The following is a 15,574-nucleotide window of genomic DNA, read 5'->3' on the forward strand; positions in this document are numbered from 1 at the left end:
CATCTATTTTCCCTTCCCAGGGCAATTCATACATCCCTCTTAGGGTCCTCCTTGTTGCCTAGCTTCTCTGGAGCTGTGGTTATCCTTTGCTTTACATCTAATATCCACTTATGAGTGAATACATATCATGTTTGTCTTACTGGGTCTGGATTACCTCACTCAGGATGATTTTTTTCTAGTTCCATCCATTTGCTTGCAAATTATATGTTGTCATTGTTTTTTTTTCCACTGAGTAATACTCCATTGTGTAAATGTATCACATTTTCTTTATCAATTCTTTGTTTGAGAGGCATGTAGGTTATTTCCAGGTTCCAGCTATTATGAATAATGGTGCTAAGAAACAGGGTTGAGCAAGTATCCTTGAGGAATGATTGAGCATCTTTTAGGTATATGCCCAAGAGTGATATTCCTGGGTGTTGAGGTAGATTGATTCTCAATTTTCTAAGAAACCTCCATACTGATTTCCAAAGTGGTTGTACAAGTTTGCACTCCTACCAGCAATGGAGGTATGTTCCCTTTAATCCGCATCCTCTCCAGCATAAGTTGTCATCAGTGTTTTTGATCTTAGCCATTCTGACAGGTGTAAGATGGTATCTCAGAGTCATTTTGATTTGCATTTCCCTGATGAGTAAGGATGTTCAGCAATTTCTTCAATGTCTTTCCACAATTTGAGTTTCTTCTGTTGAGAATTCTGTTTAGATCTGTACCCTATTTTTTTTTTTTTTTTGGTTTCTCTGTGTAACAGCCATGGCTGTCCTGAAACTCACTTTAGGCCAGGCTGGCCTTGAACTCACAGAGCTCCACCTGCCTCTTCCTCCCTAGTGCTGGCATTACAGACTTGAGCCATCAATGCCTGGCCACACTCCATTTTTAAAATTGGATTATTTGGTATTTTTGATGTCTGGTTTCTTGAGTTCTTTATATATTTTGGAGATAAGCCCTCTGTCCGTTGTGGGGTTGGTAAAGATTGTTTCCCATTCTGCAGGTTGCCATTTTGTCATATTGACATTATCCTCTGTCCTACAGGAACTTCCCAGTTCCAGAAGGTCCAATTTATTGATTGTTGCTCTCAGAGTCTTTACTACTGATATTATATTTAGGAAGTGGTCTCCTGTGCTAGTGCATTCAAGGCTACTTCCCAATTTCTCTTCTATCAGGATCAGTGTAACTGGATTTATTTTGAGGCCTTTGATCCACTTGGACTTGAATTTTGTGCATGGTAATAGAAATGGATCTATTTGCATTCTTCTACATGTTGACACCCAGTTATGCCAGCACCATTGTTGAAGATGTTTTCTTTATTCCATTGTATATTTTTGGCTTCTTTGTCAAAAATCAGGTGTTCATAGGTTTGTGGATTAGTGTCAGGGTCTTCAATTTGATTCCATTGGTCCACCTGTCTGTTTTCATGCCAGTACCAAGTTGTTTTTTAAATTACTGTAGCTCTATTGCAGAGCTTAAAATCAGGGATATTAATGCATCCAGAAGTTCCTTTATTTTATAGTATTTTTCTGGCTATCCTAGGTTTTTTGTTTTCTGTATGAAGTCAAGGTTGTTCTTTGGAGACCACTGAAGAATTGTGTTGGGACTTTGATGGGATTGTATTGAATCTGTAGATTGCTTTTGGTAAGATTGCTGTTCTTGCTGTGTTGATCCTCCCTATCCCAGAGTATGGGAGATCTTTCCACTTTCTGATATCTTCTTCAGTTTCTTTCTTCATAGACTTAAAATCCTCATGACACAGGTCTTTCACATGTTTGCTCAGAGTTACCCCAAGATATTTTATATTTGTGGATATTATAAAGGAGATTTTTATCTGATTTCTTCCTGGTCCCTTTTATAATTTGTATAAGAAGGCTACTGATTTTTTGAGTTAATCTTATATCCTTTTACATTCCTGAAGGTGCTTACCATCTGTCGGAGTTCTGTTATAATTTTGGGGTCTCTTATGTATACTATCATATCATCTGCAAAAAAGTTTGACTTTTCCTTTCCAGTTTGTATCCCCTTGATCTCTTTTTTTTTGTCTTATTGCTATATTGAATAGATATGGAGAGAGTGGACAGCCATGTTCTGTTCCTAATTTTAGTGGAATTGCTTTGAGTTTCTCTCCATTTTATTTGATGTTGGCTGTTGGCTTGCTGTATATTGCCTTTATTATATTTAGGTATGTTCCTTGTATAATTAATCTCTCCAAGACCTTTAGCATGAAAGGATGTTGAATTTTGTCAAATGCTTTTTTAGTATCTAATAAGATGATTTTGTGTTTTTTTTCTTTCAGTTCATTTATATGGTAGATTACATTGACAGAGTTTTGTATGTTGTACCATCCCTGAGTCTTTGGGATGAAACCTACAGATCATGATGGTTGAATTTTTTATGTGTTCTTGGATTCATTTTGAAAGTATTTTACTGAATACTTTTGCATCAGTGTTCATGAGGGACATTAGTCTTTTTCTTTGTTGCATCTCTGTATGATTTGGGTATCAGGGTAACTGTAACCACATAAAAGGAGTTTAATAATGTTCCTTCTGTTTCTATTGTGTGGGAGAATTTGAGACGTATTGGTACTAGGTCTTCTTTGAAATTCTGTGCTGAAAACATCTGTCCCTGGGCTTTATTGGGGTGTGAGACTACTTTTGTTTCCTTAGGTGTTACAGGTTTATTTAAATGGTTTATATGATCTTCATTTAATTTTTGTATGTGGTACTTATCCAGAAAATTCTCTGTTTTTAAAAGATTTTCCAGGTTTTTTTTTTGAGTACAGGTTTTTGAAGTATGATGTGATGATTCTCTGGATTTCCTCAGTGTCTGTTGTTATGTCCCCTTTTTATTTCTCAAATTGTTAATTTGGATATTTTCTCTGTATCTTTTAGTTAGTATGGATAAGGGTTTGTCTATCTTGTTGATTTTCTCAAAGAACCAACTCTTCATTTTATTGATTCTTTGTATTGTTCTCTTTGTTTCTGTTTTACTTATTTCAGCCCTCAGTTTGATTATTTTGTGATGTCTACCCCTCCTGGGTGAGTTTGCTTCTTTTTGTTCTAGAGCTTTCAGGTGTGCTGTTAGGGCGCTAGTGCGAAAGGTCTCCAAATTCTTTATGTAGGCATTTAGTGCTATGAATTTCCCCTTAATACTGCTTTCATAGTGTCCCATAAGTTTGGGTATGTTCATTGAATTCACAAAGTCTTTAATTTCTTTCTTTATTTCTTCCTTGATCCAGTGGTGATTCAATTAAGCATTCTTCAGTTTCTTTTAGTTTGTAGGCTTTCTGGAATTAGTGTTGTTGTTGAATTCTAACTTTAAGCCATGTTAATTTGATAAGATACAGGGGATTATTCCAATTTTTTTGGTATCTGTTGAAATTTTCTTTGTGATGGAGTATGTGGTCAATTTTAGAGAATGTTACATGAGGTTCTGAGAAGAAGGTACATTCTATTTTTTCTTTTTTTCTTTATTTTTATTTTAAGTTTAAATAGCTTGTTTTACATGTCAATCTCAGTTCCCTCTCCTTCCCCTCCTCCCGCACCCCCCCATCCCCCCATCCTCCCACACTATTGCCAATTCCTTAAATGATAGACTCTAGATATCCCCTATGAGGAAGGTACATTCTTTTGTGTTTGTGTGGAAATTTATTTAGATTTCTGTTAAGCCCGTTTGCTCCCTTGTTTCTTTGTTAAGTTTCTGTCTGGCAGACCTGTCCATTGGTGAGAGTTGGATGCTGAAATCTCCCACTATTAATGTGTGAGGTTTAATATGCAGTCTAATCTTTAGTAATGTACTTTTACATATGTGTGTGCCCTTGTATTTGGGCCATAAATGTTCAGAATTGAGACTTAATCTTGATGGACTTTTCCTGTGAGGAATGTGAAATGTCCTTTTCCATCTCTTTTGGTTAATTTTAGTTTGAATTCTTTTGTTAGTTGTTAGGATAGCTACACCTGCTAGTTTCTTAGGTCCATTTGATTGGAAAGTCTTTTCCCAACTCTTTACTCTGAGGTAATATGTGTCTTTGAAGTTGAGGTGTGTTTCTTTTATGCAATAGAAGGTCAGCTCCTGTTTTCATATCCATTCTATTAACCTGTGTCTTTTTACAGGGAAAATGAATCCATTGATATTAAGGGATACTAATGCCCAGTGATTGTTAATTACTGTCATTTTTTGGCTTTGTTGTTGTTGCTGGTAGTGTATGTTTCCACTTCTAGGGATTTGCTGGTGTGGGATTGTCTCTTGCCTGTGTTTTCACAGGTGCTGCTAACTTCCTTCAGTTGGAATTTTCCTTCTAGTACTTTCTATATGGCTGGAATTGTCCATAGGTATCTTGTTTTCTCTGTCTATGATGATTGAAAGTTCTGCAGGGTATAGTACTCTGGACTGGTATGTATAGTCTAGAACTTTCTGGCTTTCAACATCTTCATTGAGAAGTTGGGTCTTATTCTGATGAGTCTATCTTTATATGTTACTTGGCCTTTTTACTTTGAAGCTCCTAATATTCTGTCTTTATTCGGTATATTTGGTGTTTTGATCATTATGTGGCAAGGGGACCTTTTTTTGGTCTAGTCTATTTGGTGTTCTGTAAGCTTCTTGAACCAGTTCCCCAGCCTCCCACCCAATCTCCAGGGAGGGTGAGGCCTTCCATGGTGGATCTCCAGATTCTGTCATTTAATCCAGGATAGGGTCTAGGCCCTCCATCAAGAGTCCAGGCTGAGAGAGCATCCCTCATTGTGGGATGGGCACTCAAAATCTATTTGTACGCCAGGGATAAATACTACCTAAGGCCCCATAGATTACCTAGGCCTCCTCACTGACACCCATATTCAGGGGGTCTGGGTCAGTCCCATGTTTTCCACACAGCCATCAATCTGGGGTCTAAGAGCTCCCCCCTGTTCAGGTCAACTGTTTCTTCGGGTTAAACCAGCCCTGTCTTAACCCCTTTGCTCATCAGTTCTCTCTTTCTGACACCGGATTCCAGGAGTTCAGTTCAGTGTTTACCTGTGGGTATCTGCCTCTGCTTTCATCAGTTGCTGGATGAAGGCTCTGTTTCCCAGATTCTCTGGCAGTGGGATTGTATGCTGGCACTCCCCTGATTCATGTCTAAAATTCATAAATGAGTGAGTACATACCATGTTTCTCTTTTTGTGACTGGGTTACCTCACTCAGGATGGTTTCTTCTAGTGCCATCCATTTGCCTGCAGAGTTCAAGATTCTATTTTTTTTCTGCTGAATAGTACCTCATTGTATAAATGTACCATATTTTCTCTATCCAATCTTCAGTTGAGGGGCATCTAGGTTGCTTCTGGGTTCTGGCTATGAACATAGTGGAACAGACATCCTTGTTGTTTGAATGTGCATTTTTTGGATATATGCCTAAGAGTGGAATTGCTGGGTCTTGTGGTAGGTTTATTCCTATTTTCCTGAGGAATCTCCATACTGATTTCCAAAGTGGCTGAACAAGTTGGCACTCCCACAAGCAGTGAAGGAGTGTTCTCCTTTCTCCACATCCTCTCCAGCATAAGCTGTTATTGGTGTTTTTGATTTTAGCCATTCTGATAGGAGTAAGATGGTATCTCAGAGTTGTTTTGATTTGCATTTCCTGGATGTCTAGGGATGTTGAGCACTTTCTTAAGAGTCTATCAGCCATTTTAGACTCCTCTACTGAGACTTCTCTATTTGCTTCGTCACCCCAGCGTTTGATTGGATCCTTTGGTGTTTTGGAGACTTGCTTTTTGAGTTCTTTGCAAATTTTGGAGATCAGCCCTCTGTCAGATGTGGGGTTAATGAATATCTTTTCCCATTCTGTGGGCTGCCTTTTTGTCTTGCTGACTGTGCTTTTTGCCTTATAGAAGCTTCTCAGTTTCAGGAGGTCCCATTTATTAATTGTTGATCTTAGCGTCTGTGCTACTGGAGTTATGTTCAGGAAGTGGTCTCCTGTACCGATTTGTTCAAGGGTACATCCCACTTTCTCTTCTAGCAGGTTCACTGTGGCTGGCTATATGTCGAGGTCTTTGATCCATTTGGACTTAAGTTTTCTGCTTGGTGATAGACATGGATCTGTCTTCAGTCTTCTACATGTCAGCTTCCAGTTGTGCCAGCACCATTTGTTGAAGATGCTTTCTTTTTTCCACTGTATAATTTTAGCTTCTTTGTCAAAGATCAGGTGTTCATAAGTGTATGGGCTAATGTCTGGATGTTCAATTTGATTCCATTGGTCTATCTGGCTATTTTTTGTGCCAATACCAAACTGTTTTCAGGACTATAGCTCTGTAATACAGCTTAAAGTCAGGGATGGTGATGCCTCCTGATGTTGCCTTGTTGAACAGGGTTGTTTTGGCTATCCTCGTTCTTTTGTTTTTCCATATACAGTTGAGAATTATTCTTTCAAGGTCTGTGAAGAATTGTGCTGGGATTTTAATGGGGATTGTGTTAAATGCATATATTGCTTTCAGTAAGATTGCCATTTTTACTATGTTGATCCTACCTATTCAAGAACATGGGAGATCTTTCTATTTTCTGGTATCTTCTTTAATTTCTTTGTTTAAAGACTCAAAGTTCTTGCGATACATGCCTTTCATTTGTTGGGTTAGCATTGCCCCAAGGTATTTTATGTTGTTTGTGACTATTGTAAAGGGCAATGTTTCTCTGATTTCTTTCTCAGCCCTTTTATAGTCTTTATATAGCAGGGCTACTGATTTTCTTGAGTTGATCTTGTATCCTGCCACTTTTGCTGAAGGTATTTATCAGCTGCAAGAGTTCCCTGGTAGAGTTTTTTTGGGTCACTTATGTAAACTATCATATCATCTGCACATAGTGAAAGTTTGACCTCTTCCTTTCCAATTTGTTTTCTCTTGATCCCCCTTTGTTGTCTTATTGCTCTAGCTAGAACTTCAAGTACAGTATTGAAGAGGTATGGAGAGAGTAGACAGCCTTGTCTTGTTCCTGACTTTAAAGAAATCCCGTTGGGTTTCTGTTCATTTAGTTTGATGTTGGCTGTTGGTTTGCTGTATATAGCTTTTATTATGTTAATATAAGTTCCTGTTATCCCAGTTCTCTCCAAGATCTTTATAATGAAGGGGCGTTGGAGTTTGTCAAAGGCTTTTTCAACAACCAGTGAGATGAATTTTGTGATTTTTGTTTCTCAGCTTGTTTATATGGTGGATTACATTGATGGATTTTCATATGTTGAACCATCCCTGGATCCCTGGAATGAAGCCTACTTGGTCATGGTGGATGAGTTTTCTGATGTGTTCTTGGATTTGATTTGCCAGTATTCTATTGAGTATTTTTGCATCAATGTTCATGAGGATATTGGTCTGAAGTTCTCTTTCTTAGTTGTGTCTTTGTGTGGCTTGGGGATCAAAGTTATTGAAGCCTCATAGAAAGAGTTTGGCAAAGACACTTCTGCTTCTGTTGCATGGAATACCTTGAGAAGAATTGGTATAAGCTGTTCTCTGAATTTCTGGTAGAATTCTTCACTGAGGCCATCTGGCCCTGGCATTTTTGGTTGGGAGACTTTTGATGATCAATTCTATTTCCTTAGGGGTTATAGGTCTATTTAAATTGCTTATCTGTTCTTGATTTAATTTTGACAAGTGATATCTTTCCAGAAAATTGTTCATTTCCTTTAGATTTTCAAATTTTGTGGAGTAAAAGTTTTTAAAGTATGACCTGACGATTCTCTGGATTTCCTCAGTGTCCGTTGTTATGTTCCCCTTTTCATTTCTGATTTTGTTAATTTGCATGTTTACACTCTGCTGTTTGGTAAGTTTGGATAAAGGTTTGTCTATCTTGTTGATTTTCTCAAAGAACCAACTCTTTGTTCCATTGATTCTTTGTATTGTTTTCCTAGTTTCTACTTTATTGATTTCATCCCTCAATTTGATTATTTCCTGGCATCTACTCCTCCTGGAGGAGTTTGCTTCTTTGCATTCTAGAGCTTTCAGATGTGTTGTTAATTCTCTAGTGTGACTATTCTCCAGTTTCTTCATGTGGGCACTTAGTGCCATGAACTTCCCTCATAGCAGTGCTTCAACGTTTCCCATAAGTTTGGGTATGTTGTGTCTTCATTATCATTGAATTCTGGGAAGTCTTTAATTTCTTTTTTTATTTCTTCTTTGACCCAGTAATGGTGCAATTGTGCATATTCAATTTTCATTTGTTTTAGGGTTTCTGCAATTTGTGTTGTTGTTGAATTCTAATTTTAACACATGGTGGTTTGATAAGGTTCATGGAATTATTCCAATTCTTTTGTACCTGTAAAAGTTTGATAAGTTGCCAAATATGTGGTTGATTTTTTTTTTTTTTGGTTTTACGAGACAGGGTTTCTCTGTATTGTTTTGTAGGCTGTCGGTCCAGCCTGGCCTCGAACTCACAGAGATCCACCTGCCTCTGCCTCCCGAGTGCTGGATTTAAAGGTGTGTGCCACCACCGCCTGGCTTTTTTTTTTTTTGGTTTGGTATATTCTTTTTTATGTGGATGGAATGTTCTATAGATGTCTGTTAATCCCAGTTGGGTCATAACTTCTATTAGTTCCTTTGCTTCTTTGTTAAGTTTCTGTCTGGTATTCCTGTCTAGTGGTGAGAGTGGGGTGTTGAAGTCTTCCACTATAAGTTTGTGAGGGTTTATATGTGATTTGAGTTTTAGTAATGTTTCTTTTATGAATGTGGATGCCTTTGTATTTGGGGCATAGATATTCAGAATTCAAACTTCATCTTGGTGGATTTCTCCTGTGATGAGTATGAAATGCCCTCCTTCATCTCTTTTGATTGATTTTATTTTAAAATATAACTTGTTAGATATTAGGAGTGCTACTCATACTTGTTTCTTGGTTCCATTTGATTGGAAAATCTTTTCCCAACTATTAACTCTGAGGTAATGTCTGTCTTTGAGGCTGAGGCGTGTTTCTTGTATGCAGTAGAAGGATATGTTCTGTCTTTGAATCCATTTTGTTAACCTGTGTCTTTTTATGGGTGAGTTAAAACCATTAATATTGAGGGATATTAATGACCATGGATTGCTCATTCTTGTTTGTTTTGGAATGGTTGATGATGGTAGAATTATATGTGGATTTCCACCTCTTTTTTTCTTTTGGTTGTTGGTAAAGTGGGATTATTATTGCCTATGTTTTTCTGGTTGTAGTTAATTCCCTTGGGTTGGAGTTTTCCTTCCAGAACTTTCTGTAGGGCTGGGTTAGTGGATATGTCTTGTTTAAATCTGGTTTTGTCATGGAATATCTCGTTTTCTTCATGTATAGTGACTGAAAACTTTGCTGGGTATAGAAGTCTGGGCTGGCATCCGTGGTCTCATTGTTGGTAGAATATCTATCCTGGACCTTCTGGCTTTCAGAGTTTCCCTGGAGAAGCCAGGTGTGACTCAGATAGGGTTGCCTTTGTATGTTACTTGGCCTTTTTCCTTAGCTGCTCTTAATATTTTTTCTTTATTCTGTATGCTCAGGGTTTTTACTACTATGTGGTGAGGGGATTTCCTTTTGTGGTCCACTCTATTTGGTGTTCTGTAGGCTTGTACTTTCATTGGCATGTCTTTCTTTAAGTTGGGAAAGTTTTCTTCTATGATTTTGTTGAATATGTTTTCTTCCCCTTTGAGCTGGTTTTCTTCACCTTCTTCTATATCTATTATTCTTAGGTTTGGTCTTTTCACGGTGTCCCATATTTCCTGGATATTTTGTGTTAGGGATTTGTTGGACTTAAGATTTTTTTGGTCGATGAATCTATTTCTTCTAGTGTATCTTCAACACCTGAGATTCTCTCTTCCATCTCTTGTATTCTGTTGTACCTGACTCTTTGCCCAGTTTTTCTATTTCTCACATTCCTTCAGACTGTTTTTTATTGTCTCTATTTTAGCTTTCAATCCTTGCACTGCTTGAATTTTTCTTGCAAATTTTGCTTTGTCTTTTCCTCTCTTAATTGCATTTGTTGGATTTTTTGATTTGTCTTTTCTTCCATTTCTTGTACTTTTTGCATTTTTTGGATTGTTTTTTCCTCCATTTCTTTTATTTTGTTTTTTCTTCCATTTCTTTAAGGAATTTTCTTATATCCTCTTTGAGGGCCTCTGTAATTTTCATGAAGTTGTTTTTAAGGTGTTTCTCACCTGCTTCATCTGCAATGGGCTGTTCAGTTCTTGCGGGTGTAAAATCTCTAGTTTCTGGTAATGTTATATTGGTTTTTCTGTTGGTGGCTGTGTTTTTTTGTGGGGGAAAATTCAAAATTTATTTTCAGACACAGTATCAGCAGGTAAAACTACAGCATAGTTCACACATTCATTCGTGAGAAAGCCATGGCTGGTGTGTTCTCTGTAACAATACTCATTTCACAGTGTGAACAGCTGAACAGGCTAATCAGCAAACACTTTATCACAGGCTTTACTTAACAATCCCAGAAGGAAAGGCAGGAAAAATCCAAAAGTTTTGGATCCTAAAATCAGGTGCAAAAAGGGGAAAGGAAGTTGGTGGACTTTGAGTTTCCATCCTCATTTTGGCAACGGCATTCCATGGGGCAGGAAGAAGTCTACCCAGGAGCTAGAAGTATGTCCCTCCTCCCTCATTAAACCATCAGAACACTGTTACAACAGCTGCTCAAAATTATTACAAATACAAAAATGTAATAAAAAATAAAATAAATACAGAACCAACCATGAAGACATCTTGAACATCTGGCTCTTTTCACCACATTAACTCCTAAATTTAAGACCTGGAAACACTTTGAAGTCACAACATAGCAAAATAGACTTTTTTGCTACAAAAATAAAAATAAACGAGGTAGATAAATAAGCCCTCACATCCAAGACTTGCCTGTCTCAACACTACAACCTTCATAATGGCAGAGGCGGTGTGAAAATCTTCACGACTTGAGATAAGGATATTGAAATAGCAGGGAGGTAACGTGATTTAACATTCGGAGGAGGAATGAGACTCACCTGGCCCTGCTAGGAGTTTCTCCCTAAGGAGGAGCATGCTTGCAGTCTGTCCAACAATGCAGCGGGCACTGCAGAACCAGGTGAAATCACCTGGCATACCCACTCCGGTGCCCTTCCACTCCAGGGTCTGGGAAGATGGTGGTTTGTGAGGGCAGGTGGCAGTTTTGGGGCTCTAAACCATTTTAAAAGAGCAGTAGGGTAAGTGGTGAGCTCCCTAGGGCCCAGGGTCAGTTTGTGGGCATCCTACAAAGGATCTAAGGGAGTGTGCTGATTGGGCCACCTTAGTTTTCTGAGGATTCGTTTCTTCCTTTCTCTTAAGGTACATTCAACAACAGGAGATGCAATACAGGGTTGGGAGGCATATAAACCAGGTCCCTACAGAGATGTCCACTGACCTGCATTAGTCACCTTCACCCCTGAATTGAGGTAAGCAGTTGTCACTTCCACTGTGGTCCAATTTGCCCCAACTGTTTCACTTTGAAACAGGTTGACAGTCTTTGGAAAACAGCCAGGAGGTCACACAAAGCCTCTAGTATACAGTTTGTCCCAAGTTAAAAAAAAAAAACAAACAAAAAAACGCTTCTTTCCAAAAAGCCTGTTTTGGATTTTTTTCCCCGTTGTTGTTTTTTTTTTTTTTTTGATTTTCCTCTTTTTTTTGTTTTCATTTTTTGGAGAGCAGCATAGCAACAATCAAGATTGTAGGACTACCCACAACTATGGTCACAAGTGTAAACATCACTTTCATTCCAGGAAGAGAAAAGCAGGAGACAGTTAAGAAAGCTACACAATGAAGCAGATCTCGCTCTAGCTGCACCCTCTTCCTCCTCAGCTGACTGCAATCTTGTTTTCCTCCACAAAATGGGGGAACTGGTGCATGGCCACCCCGTCAGGAAGAGCGGGCTTCTCCATGTTCCTGCTCACGGTAGACTGAGAACCATCGAGCCTGGAAAGTGTGGCGCTGCTCACAACCGAGCTGGCCACCAGGGATACCAGCAGGGTGGAGATGCCTCCATTCTGAATCACAGAGATCTCATTGGTCTTCATGGCCAGACCCCCATTGAGGACGCTGGTGTACTGGTTCCATGTGGCGGGGTCCACGCTCACCATGGGGGACAGGAGTTCCTTGGGAAAGGCCTCAGACACTTTCTTTCCCTCTGCACTCAGGACAGCCATGGGGTTCTCCATGACCAGCTTCCTGCCCCTGCGGGTGGAGTTATTGTTGGCCCGATGTGTCATATAGTGTACCTTCAGATTTCCTTTAGTGGTGAAGGCTCGCCCACATATGCTGCAGACAAAAGGCGTTTCTCTCGTGTGCATCCGCTCATGGATCTGGACCGCACTGGCAGATGAGAAGTTCTTCCCATACAGTGTACAGCACTGCTGCTTGGCCTGTCGGCGTGGCTGTGCGGCTAGCAAAGGTGTCATGCTTGAGGACATGCTGGAGGCTTCCACAAAGGTGCCAGGAACTTCAACTTTGACATAGGTGGGCTGTACGTGGATATATGTTGATGGGATGCCAGTGCGAGACTTGTGCTTGCCGAGGGTGGCCTCATCCTTGATCTTGACATCCATCGCAGTTGCAGAAACGTTTGGAGGCTTCCCTTTCCCTTTCTTGGACGGGTCGAGTGCCACAGCAGGGAAGGGACTCTGAAGGATCACAGAGCCTGGGTCTGAGGTAGCAGGGTATTTGGGAGGCGAGACATGAAGTTGGGGAGAACCCGAGTCCCATCAGGCTTCAAGGTGAAGGGCATAAACCCCGAGGATAGTGAGCCTGCTGTAGAGGGGGCACTGGCATGAGGTAGCTTGGTTTGCTTCAAGGCATCTAGAGATAGAGCAGGGTTTGAGGATTTCTGGCTGAGTAGAGCCACAGCGGCGGACACCTGCTGGGATACGGACACCTGTTGAGACACATGATTGCTTAAGGCCTTCAGAGTGTCCGCATCCGCCACTCCAGAGTGGAGGGCGAGTGCGGCCCACATGTTCACTTGGACGCGGATTTGTTCGGTGAGTTGGATCTGTTGAAGCTGCTGCTGCTGCTGACATAGGATCTGTTCTAAGACCCATGGGATGCCGTGGGCGGCTGGCACGGGTGCTGCAGGGGCATCCACACTCTGCTGGTTCACTGCCACGTTGGTGCCACGGAGCGCCTGCAGAGTCACACTGGTGTTGGCCACTTTGCTTTTGGGTACATAGCTTAACTTCCTAGGGTGTGAGTGGCAGGGTAGCCTCTGTCTTTAAGTACAGGATGGAGTCCATGTTCAGTTTTTCCTTCGAGTACCCTGAGCTGCTGCTGCTGTCCTGGTGACTGTCCTCATTGCTTGGGCTGTCCGGCTGGTGGCTGAGGACAGCTCTGGGGAAGTCCTCTGAAGGCACTGGCCCTTCACTGTCGTTCATAATGAGGACCAGAGGATTTTTAGTGCAATTTTTCTTGTGTTCCATGAACTCAGAGAGATTGAAGAACTCAGCACAACACTTCTCACACACGTGAGTCTTCTCCCACAGAAGGCGTTTCACCGGGGCCGTGCCCTCTGTCACTTCATCGCGGTTCCCTGGGGAGTTCTCTGGGGTACCCTGTCGGGGCTCGGCTGCTGCAGCGGCTGCTCGCCCTGGCCCTCCTCCTAGTTGATGATGTGCTGGGGCTTCGCCTGCTGGTGCCTCGACATGGTGCGCGCAACGGGGCGCCGAGAAGAGCCCTGGTGACTTGCCACCAATTCCTGGAGTTAGGAAATTTTACCCGCCTTCGGCCGGAACGCGCATGTCCCAGTCGGTGGGTGTGTTTTTATATTGTCTCCTTCCCATCATTTCTTCCTGTGGTTGCAGAAGGAGTCTCTTCCTCTCCTGGTGGGTATGTGATCACGGTTCATTTCCAGTGGGTGGGAGCTGTTCCAATACCCTGGTGACTTTCCTCTTGCATGGATGGAGGCAGTTTTAGTATCAGGACCTTGGCAATCTTTGGGTAGGCTGAACCCTCACCTGTCCTGTGGGTGGAGAATCGGATTGGACTCTGGCAGTCTCTGGGTGGGCTGGCCCCTACCGGGATGGGGGCTGCAGTGTGCAGATCACCGGAAGGCGGGCTGTAAACACGCCCAGGCCTATCTAGTCCTGTGGGTTGAGAAAGGGACTATGGTGCTGGCAGTTTCTGTGCAGGCTGAATCCCATCGGGCTGGGATGCGCTGTACGCAGTCCCCAGGTCTCCGGTGGTTCTTCTCAGGGCACTGGAAAGCAGGCTGGAGACAGTCCCACACTTATGTCGTCTGTCCTTGGGTAGAGAATGGAACGTGGAAGCTGGCAGTCTCTGGGCGGGCTGAATGCCTTCCGGCTGGGATTCAGATCCGCCATGCGCAGTCCTCAGGTCTGTGGTGGTTCTGCTCAGGTCACTGGAAATTTGGTTTCTTGGATTTGAACTCTGATGCTCATACTGGGACAGCAAGCTCTTTTACCTATTAAATCATCTCCCACATCCATACATACTTATTTTTGCCATTGATGGAAGCTGCTAGGGGTAGCTTTGCTGTTCATGTAACATATTCGGCTAGTCACATCATCACCTGGAGAAGTCAAGAGAGCTGGCAAAGCTCACGTGGGACTGCCTCCTAGATTATTGACTGCTTTCTATCTGTGCAGCTAAGCACCCGTGTGCATGTGCCTGCACGCGTATGTGCGCGCATGTACACACACACACACACACACACACACACAACTCTTCATCATTTTAGACCCGGCCATCAGCTCATTTCCAAGATCCACTGCTGCACCAGGAATCTCAGTTTGGATTAATGGATTTAAATCCAGAGTAATGTCACTATCACTCCCAGACTCCTCAAAAGCATGGAAAAAGGTATCTCCATAAGAGTTGTTTTTCTGATTATGAATCAAAAGCATCACCAAATCTAATTGTTAGAACCAATATCCCAAATCTGGAAATTTGGCTTATCTCAGTGTTCATCCCTCACACACCAGCCTGGGTCTCTAGAGATCAAGCTTTTGGAGAGACTAGAGTTAATGAGTTGGACCACCATCTTTGACTCCTCAGAGCTCCTGTGCTCAGTGGCCTATACTCAGGGTTTAGCTGCCTGGCGAGACGCTACAGTGGTTGAGAAGTTTTTCATGGACACAACTGAAAACGCTGACTTGCCAGCTACACTGCAGTTAGAGCTCAGATTGATTTTGTGCTTTCTAGTTCTCTTTATAAAGAAATCTTCCCCCAGCCCACGATGGACTATGACCTGACACTCACAGACAGGTCAGAGCCCTCATGGACAGGAGCTGGTGTGTAGATGTAGAGATACAGGCATGGAGATGGAAATGGGATCAGCTTCATCTTCAGACCCTCAGCATTCACCATGACAACATTTTTCAGATACCTGGTGATAATGGTGACCTAAAGGATGTTCAATGCACAAAACCAGACCCTTAGTCTGGATTTCCTTCCAGTTATCCTCACTGCCTGTTCCTCATGGTATCTTCTACTGCATGACCCCTGTTTGAAACAGATTCCTACCAAGATAAGGGCCACAGGCTCTGTGGAAGCTGTGAAGGACACATACTTCCAGTGAGGTCTCCAGTTGTATGGGATTTGGATGGAACCCTTCACGAGGTTGTGATTTTTTAGGTTGTCTGTGAACGTGTTTGGCTTCATGCACAT

At 41.7% G+C, this 15,574-nt stretch overlaps 1 pseudogene; it reads right to left on the reverse strand.

The window, feature by feature from the left end:
• Window positions 1–11,754: 11,754 nt before the first annotated feature.
• On the reverse strand, window positions 11,755–13,592 carry LOC101841552 (annotated as a pseudogene).
• Window positions 13,593–15,574: the final 1,982 nt, after the last annotated feature.

This window comes from Mesocricetus auratus, unplaced genomic scaffold (genome assembly GCF_017639785.1).
Source record: "Mesocricetus auratus isolate SY011 unplaced genomic scaffold, BCM_Maur_2.0 Super-Scaffold_100062, whole genome shotgun sequence".
Taxonomy (NCBI): domain Eukaryota; kingdom Metazoa; phylum Chordata; class Mammalia; order Rodentia; family Cricetidae; genus Mesocricetus; species Mesocricetus auratus.